Genomic DNA, 7621 nt, shown 5'->3' with positions numbered 1-7621 from the left:
TGTGTGTGTGTGTGTGTAAATCTATGTGGGACAAACATGCGCTTGGACGAAAAACAGGCTTGACCAAATTCAAAATTGAAAATTGTGGGACAAATACAGGTTATCCCAAGAACAATCCAATCTACCCTTAATAATATTGAGCCATTGAGCATGCCACAAACATCAAAAGTAACATTCTTTTTTTAAAAATGTATATATTATGTTCTTACACCCCTATCGACACAATTTAGATCGTCAAGGAGACGAGCTTCCAACTTCGCCTGTCAGGGCCAATACAGGCTGAAAGGGATACAATATCCCAGAGGAAAGACCGAGATACTCGATAAAAATCCTCCACAAACGGGAATCGTACTCGGGTCTCCTGCGTGTGACAGCGAAATGCCTAACAGCGGCACCAAAGACACCGATTTTCATTCTTTGAAAATTCGTAAAGCTTCGGGCACATGCAACCAGACTGCATAAGGTCATATGAGCGCGCGAAACACAAGTTAGTTTTATTCGCAACAGTTCACTGTACGGCTGGACACGGGTCAGTGGTTAGATCTTAAAATGTTAAAGTATTAAAAATTCGGAGTAAATATATATTTCAAATCTAAAACAACTTTCCTAAATAACATTGAAATTCTACATAATATAACTAGACATAACACATTTCATTTCGGAAGCGAGTCATTGATTTACTCCTTAGAGCAGAGGAACTGAGAGCAGATTATGGGTTTTAAGTAGGACGCGAAAAATAATTCAAACCCACCCATGCTCGAATTTCGACCTTCTCTTCTACGTGGCAGAGATCACGTTTGTTTGTAAGCTGCTGCAGAACAACACAAGTGCGGACGGTGAACCGGAAAGGGGCAAACGAAAACTCGATGACCAAAAAAGCCCTTCCCACCTCCAAAACTCCACCCTCCCATTCCAAACCTCCCACCACCATTCCACCTCCAAACCGCCACCTTCAATCAAATATCCGGAACACAAACCACTCCTCTTCCGATATGGAACAAACTCCTTTCATGCAGAAAATGGCTGTTATGCTGAGTGAATTGTGGTTTACGGCGAGTTCGCGCAATAAAGAACATGTTTATCCGAAGTAGATTAGATCAAGAATGACAATAATGCTGAGCTGGCGCCAATGGTGCAGCGTATGCATGCACAACTATATAATGAGATAAATAATAGTCTGGCTGAACTCTTTGCATGAGTTCGATTCTATCATGGGGAAAGACATTTTTAAATTGTGTATGTTTAGTTTAGTATGGGGTTTTACGGCGCTCGCAACTGCATAAGGTCATATGAGCGCGCGAAACACAAGTTAGTTTTATTCGCAACAGTTCACTGTACGGCTGAACACGGGTCAGTAGTTAGGTCTTAAAATGTTAAAGTATTTAAAATTCGGTGTAAATATATTTTAAAAATCTAAAATAACTTTCCTAAATAACATAAAAATTGTCTAGACATTCGGTTAAAATGTGTCTAATTGTAAAATCTGTGTCGCATCCGACACAGAACGGCTTCTCTTCTCCCTGAAGGAGGTATGTGTGTGTTCGTTGCGTAATCGAGTAAGAATAACTTCGTCTATTCTGGAGAGGTCAGAAGGATTTCGCGATCCCAGTTTAGGTTTAATGTTGTGTAGTTTGCTATTAGTTTGTTTTTTCTTTCCAATGTCCCCCCCCCCCCCCCAGACTAGATTATTGTGTATGTCTGTCCTTTGATCAGCAGGAGAGTAATATGATAAAGCTTGACTTTGCTCTATTGGAAAGGGTTGAAGAAACCCGTCTCTTATCATCTTAATTGCGTCAACATTCATTCATTCATTCATTCATTCATTCATTCATTCATTCATTCATTCATTCATTCATTCATTCATTCATTCATTCATTCATTCTTTCATTTACTTACTTTTTTATTTATTGATTTACATATTCATTTACTTATTTATTTACTTAAATATGTAATAGGTTGGTTTTTTGTTTCTCTTTTGGTGGGTTTTTTTTTTAGGGGGGGGGGGGCAGTATTTTCAAATCAATCAATTAATCAAATAACGCTCTTGAAATTCTGAAAAGATGTTACTTCTTCGACATTCTAAGTAGAAGAAAAATGGGGTTTGGGGGGGGGGGGGGAATAAGCAAGTAAAAACATAGCATAGGGCTCAATTGGGCTTCATAAACTCCCTCAGGTAAAGAAAATTACCCTGGCATAAAAGAGAAAACAGCGTGTCAATATTAGTAACCACATGTATGGGTAAAATAAACCCCAACTCCACTCCTGAAATATTATTATTATTATTATTATTATTAATAATTATTATTATTACTATTATTATTATTATTATTATTATTATTATTATTATTATTATTATTATTATTATTATTATTATTATTATTATTATTATTATTATTATTGTCATTGTTATTGTCATTATTATTATATTATTGTTGTTATCACCATTATAATTATTATCAATGTTATCATTCCTTTTATTATTATTATTATTATTATTATTATTATTATTATTATTATTATTATTATTATTATTATTATTATTATTATTATTATTTATTATTATTATTATTATTATTATTATTATTATTATTATTAATATTATTATTACTTGCTGTTTCTGTTAGTTATTCTTCCACTCTTGCTTTCCTGCCCTATTTTCGTCCACGGTACTAACACATGTACAGTCGAAACTTTCTAGGACAGCCACCCAGGGGCGGCTCTTTCACGGGACAAGACAGGCGGCGCCGGTCACTTTTTGTCTGCTGGTAATGGACAAGCGATTGACTGCTGATAACACTCTTTCTTCCGTTTCAAGTAAATCCAGACTTATGATTTATCAACGTGTTAAAAGCACTCTGCCACTTTGAAGGCGCTCAAGAAAACAATAGGGGTTCACTGTTGTGTTGTTGCACTACAGAGGCTCGTTCTTTGGTTGTTGGGGTTTTATTTTTTACGCCGGCTCGTAGCTTTTATGTACCTCTCTGTTTCTTACAAGAGAAGAACAAGTCCCTTGTACAATGCATTGTTATTTTGAATTGTTTCATTGGTAACATTTATCATTGGACCTCTCTGGTTATTTCCTGCCCATCTATTGTCAGCATAGCTCTAAATTTATTGGCCTATTTAATTTTAAACCACCCATGGTCAGAATGGTTAAAGCATTTTAAAATGCATGGTTTAAAAAATTAATTTTAAAAGCATTAATTTACCTTTTCCACATTAAGGTTGTCGACGAACGCTTTGTAGCGCCAAGCATACTATTAGCAAGGGTCCCCAGCCTACTTTTCACCCGCATAACAGTACTGGTACTCCGACCATTTATTATTCATTCATGTACATCAGCAGGTCTAAGTGAGTCTCCAATGAATCCACACAACATTATCAGCTCTGACCCAACACCATGCCATGCCAGTGGCAGCCAGCAGCGTCACGGCGAGTCAGATCTCAGCAATAACTCGTCACCCGCCTCGACAAGGAAGGACCCTTCCTGCTTCGACCCTGCCTGCCAGGACCAACCCAGGCTGAGTGCGACATGACGCTCCAGCAGACAGTTGGAAACACTTCATTAGTCAGGCTCATTAGGATGCAGCAGCTCAACACAAAATGGGCACACTCGACACAGTAGACTTCCCAGTGCGGGAATCGAACTTACACCTTCTTTGTTCAAAAGCGAAGAGCCTAGACCTCTACACCACTCGGGTTTGAGAATAAAATGTAGTTGTAGGATTTTTATGCCCACATCGATACCATTTAAATAATTCAGGCAGCGGGCTATTTCAACACCACCTGTACCAGCACAAAGACGGACATGTTCGACAAAAAATTCACACACACGAAATTCGAACTCACGTCTCCTGTGTGCAAGATCGCAACCATAAGTAGTTTCCCACCATCAAACTTACAGGAAGGCCGCTTTTGTAATGAAACAGTGACAACTGACGAATCGAAAAATAAAAGAGACCCCCCCCCCTCCAACAGCACAAACAACGACAAACAAATGCCACCCTCCTACGATCCTAATGAAGGAGGGAAATGTTTGCAGATGTAAACAGCAGCAAGAAACAAAGGAAGTGGGGGTGGAGAGAGTGCACGAGAAAGGAGAAACGGGGGATGAGAGGCAGAGGGAAGAGGAAAATATTAATTATTTTGTATCAAGAGTGAGTATGAGACTGCGAAATGAACTTTCGAATGCAGCACGAGAGTGAGTGATGTGTGAGCGTACTTGTCTGTGTGTGTGTGTGTGTACGTACGTGTGTATGTGTGTGTATTTGTGTGTGTGTGTGTGTGTGTGTGTGTGTGCGCGCGCGCGCGTGTGTGTATGTGTGTGTGTGTGTGTGTGTGTGTGTGTGTGTGTGTGTGTGTGTGTGTGTGTGTGTGTGTGTGTGTGTGTGTGTGTGTGAGTGTGTGTGTGAGCGTGTGTGTATGTGTGTGTGTGTGTTTGAGAGAGAACGAGAGAGAGAGAGAGAGAGAGAGAGAGAGAGAGAGAGAGAGAGAGAGAGAGAGAGAGAGAGGAGGGGAGGGAAAGAGAGGGATGTTTTGATGAAGCCCCCAACAACACAAGTTAGATAATTTGGGAGGTGGGCTTCAACCCTGCTTTTAAGGGCCAGCCCGTGCTGAGAGGATACAACATCATAGCAGAAAGACTGGGATATTCAATTTGTAATAATCCCCTCATGGGATTCGAATTTGGTTCTTCTGCGTGCAAGAGAGAAGCACCTAACCGCCACATCATAGACAACGGTAAAGACGGAGTTAAAGAAGACGTCCATTAATTGAAAATCGAAATACATTAGAAGTTGAGCTGAGTTGAATTGTGGACAATTAATGCGAGAGAGCCTGACAATTGCCTCATGTCCCCAGTAAGCTGAATCAGACAAGACAATTCATATCAATCACACAAGTGACATAAAATTTGTTGCTGGAAGAGAAAAGAGATTGGGGGGGGGGGGGGGGGGGGGGGGGGGTCAAAAAGCCGACAACACAAAAATTCTTTGCAATGCGTTCAGTTATAGATTAGCAGTGTAAAAACCAGAAAACAAAACAACCATGCCTGGGAATATTGGGAAAAAAAATGCAATGAAGTCAGCGGTGTTTTTTAACAGAGCACTGTCAGCAAAACCACTCTTATGTACGGTGGTAGTAGAAATAGATTCCATGAGTATGCTCCCATGTACAGAGTGGCTTGCCTCGATGCCGAGTCGATGCCCAGTCGCGTATGAATAACACTGAAGTAATCATTGTTGTTTTATATATCATATGAAGATGTTTGCCGTCCCCATTGACAAAGCTTAGATCAGTAATTTGGGAAGCGGGCTTCGACCATGATTCCAGGGCCAGCCCGGGCTGAGAGGGATGAATGTCCTAGCACAAAGACAGAGATATTCGACAAAAATTCTCCCTCACACGGGAATCGAACTATGAGGTCTTCTATTCTGTGTGCTAGGGTGGAGCGTTTGACTGGTACAACGCAGGCGCCAGTTTTATCGACCTTATTGAGAGGGGGGGGGGGGTGATTTATTGAGTGGTAAGCTTAGTTCCAAGAGAAAGGTCATTGGACCATTCAAGCAGCAAATACGTCACCACCTGGTAAAAGAGCAGAGGTTGAAAAATGAGCATGAGCAAGGAGAAGGAAAAATTTACTGGTCTTTGATTTGCCAGAAAGCGAAGGTAAAGAGGGTCAGGTCAGGAAGAAGGAGGATTGGGTAAAAATTGAACAAATTATGGAGGAACCCTTTGATATCAGGAGATTATCTTTGGTAGGAACAGAACAGAGGACAGCAGAGATGGCGGTAATGACCGGAGAAGCGAGAGAAAAAACCAAGACCAACATTACTGAAAATTGAAACTGAAGAAGCAAGTGCTGATATGATGAGAAAATTTATTGAAGTAAGAAAAGATGCAGCAAAGGACAAAAATGAAAGAGAAGAGGACAAGTTATACTTGACTATCGGGATGCGAAGAAATATGACAAAGCAGGAGAATATGACAAAGCAGGAGAAAGAGAGAGAGGAGGACTATTCCCTATGCCCTCTACCAGGAGCTGAAGGCTAAAAAAAGAGGTAAATAAACTTGGGAGACAATTTCGCTCACTGGGTGAGGAGAGACGGCAAAATTCGGAGCAATTGGAAATACCCAATGGAACGTCAGAAAGAGAGGGAGACAATACAAGAATAAAGGCACAGACAGCAAAGAACGTAAATAGTTTTGGCCGTTGTTCACCTTTTTCATCTTTTAATTACTGTTCATCTATTTCTGTACAGAATAAAAGTTTCTCTTCGTTTTCTTCTTTTTTTATCTACGTGTCATCCCGGTTGGAATGGACAGACTTTAGAGAATAATGCTTGCTTGTACAGTGTATACAAATGCAGATCAACTGTTGAAAATAAGAAGTGAGTTGATGTCTATGGTGGAGATTCATCAGCCTGATATAATTGCTGTAACTGAAGTAAAACCCCAAAATGCAAGGTTCAAAATTCAAGAGAGTGAGTTATCTTTGGATGGCTATGACTATGAATTATTTCACATCCTGGAAGAAGAAGGTCAAGGACTAGTGTTGTATGTGAGAAAAGCACTGAAACCAGGGTTGTGTGATGACTTGGACAATGACTTTTGTGAAAACGTTTCGTAAAATGTGTTCTTAAGTATGGTGTTTCATTACTCATTGGACTGATTTATACAAGTCGACACAGCCCTTCAGCTGAAAAAGATGCACTGAAGCCGAACAAGCTCTTTGAATTGGTGTCACTGAGAAAAGAGACTCACAAAATCATAATTGGTGACTTTAATTTCAGACAAATTGATAGGGAAACTGAAACTAGCAACGCTGGTGAAAAACACATTGGTACTAAATTAAATTCCTCAAGGCTACAAAAGACGCTTTCTTCATACAGCTCCAAAAGACTCCCACAAGATATAGAAAAGGTGAAACTCCTAAAATTCTAGATCTAGTCTTTAGAAATACTGAACAGCAGGTTACAGACATCAAATTCGAAGCCGGTATAGGTAAAAGTGATCATCTTTGTCTGCTTATGACTCTGTCATTATAAGCAGGTACCACACCAAAATTAACTAGGAGAAACTTTAGAAAAACAGATGTTGAGAAACTGAGGAAGGACCTTGGAACATGATTATGACTGGGAGAGTGAGCTTACCAACGTTATAACAAGAACGTTGAAGACACTTGGTCTGCTATCAAGAGCAAACTTGAGAGTGCCATTGGGGCTTCAACACCGCTGATGAATATTTCTGGGAGGAACAATAAAAGATACATGGAAAAGACACATTTGAGGCAGTGAGGAAGAAACATCGCGTATACAGAAAATGGCACAAGACGGGAAAGACAAAGGATGAAATAGCATACAATAAGGCCAACAACAAGGCTAGGAAAGCATGTCGGAAGGCAAACAGGAATTATGAAAATAAATTGGCTATTGAGGCAAAGAAGAACCCCTAGGTATTTTACAGTAACGCCAACTCACAGATTAAGAGTAAGACTGGTATTGCAGATCGAAACAAAGACGATGGGACAAAAACAAAGTCAGATACTCGCAGTTTAAGATCATCAGCTGACAAAAAGAAATTTATTTTACCATCTATGAAACTTAAAACAATGGGTGAAAGG

The sequence above is a fragment of the Aplysia californica genome, unplaced genomic scaffold (assembly GCF_000002075.1).
Source record: "Aplysia californica isolate F4 #8 unplaced genomic scaffold, AplCal3.0 scaffold00446, whole genome shotgun sequence".
Classification (NCBI taxonomy): domain Eukaryota; kingdom Metazoa; phylum Mollusca; class Gastropoda; order Aplysiida; family Aplysiidae; genus Aplysia; species Aplysia californica.
This window is presented reverse-complemented; position numbering follows the sequence as displayed.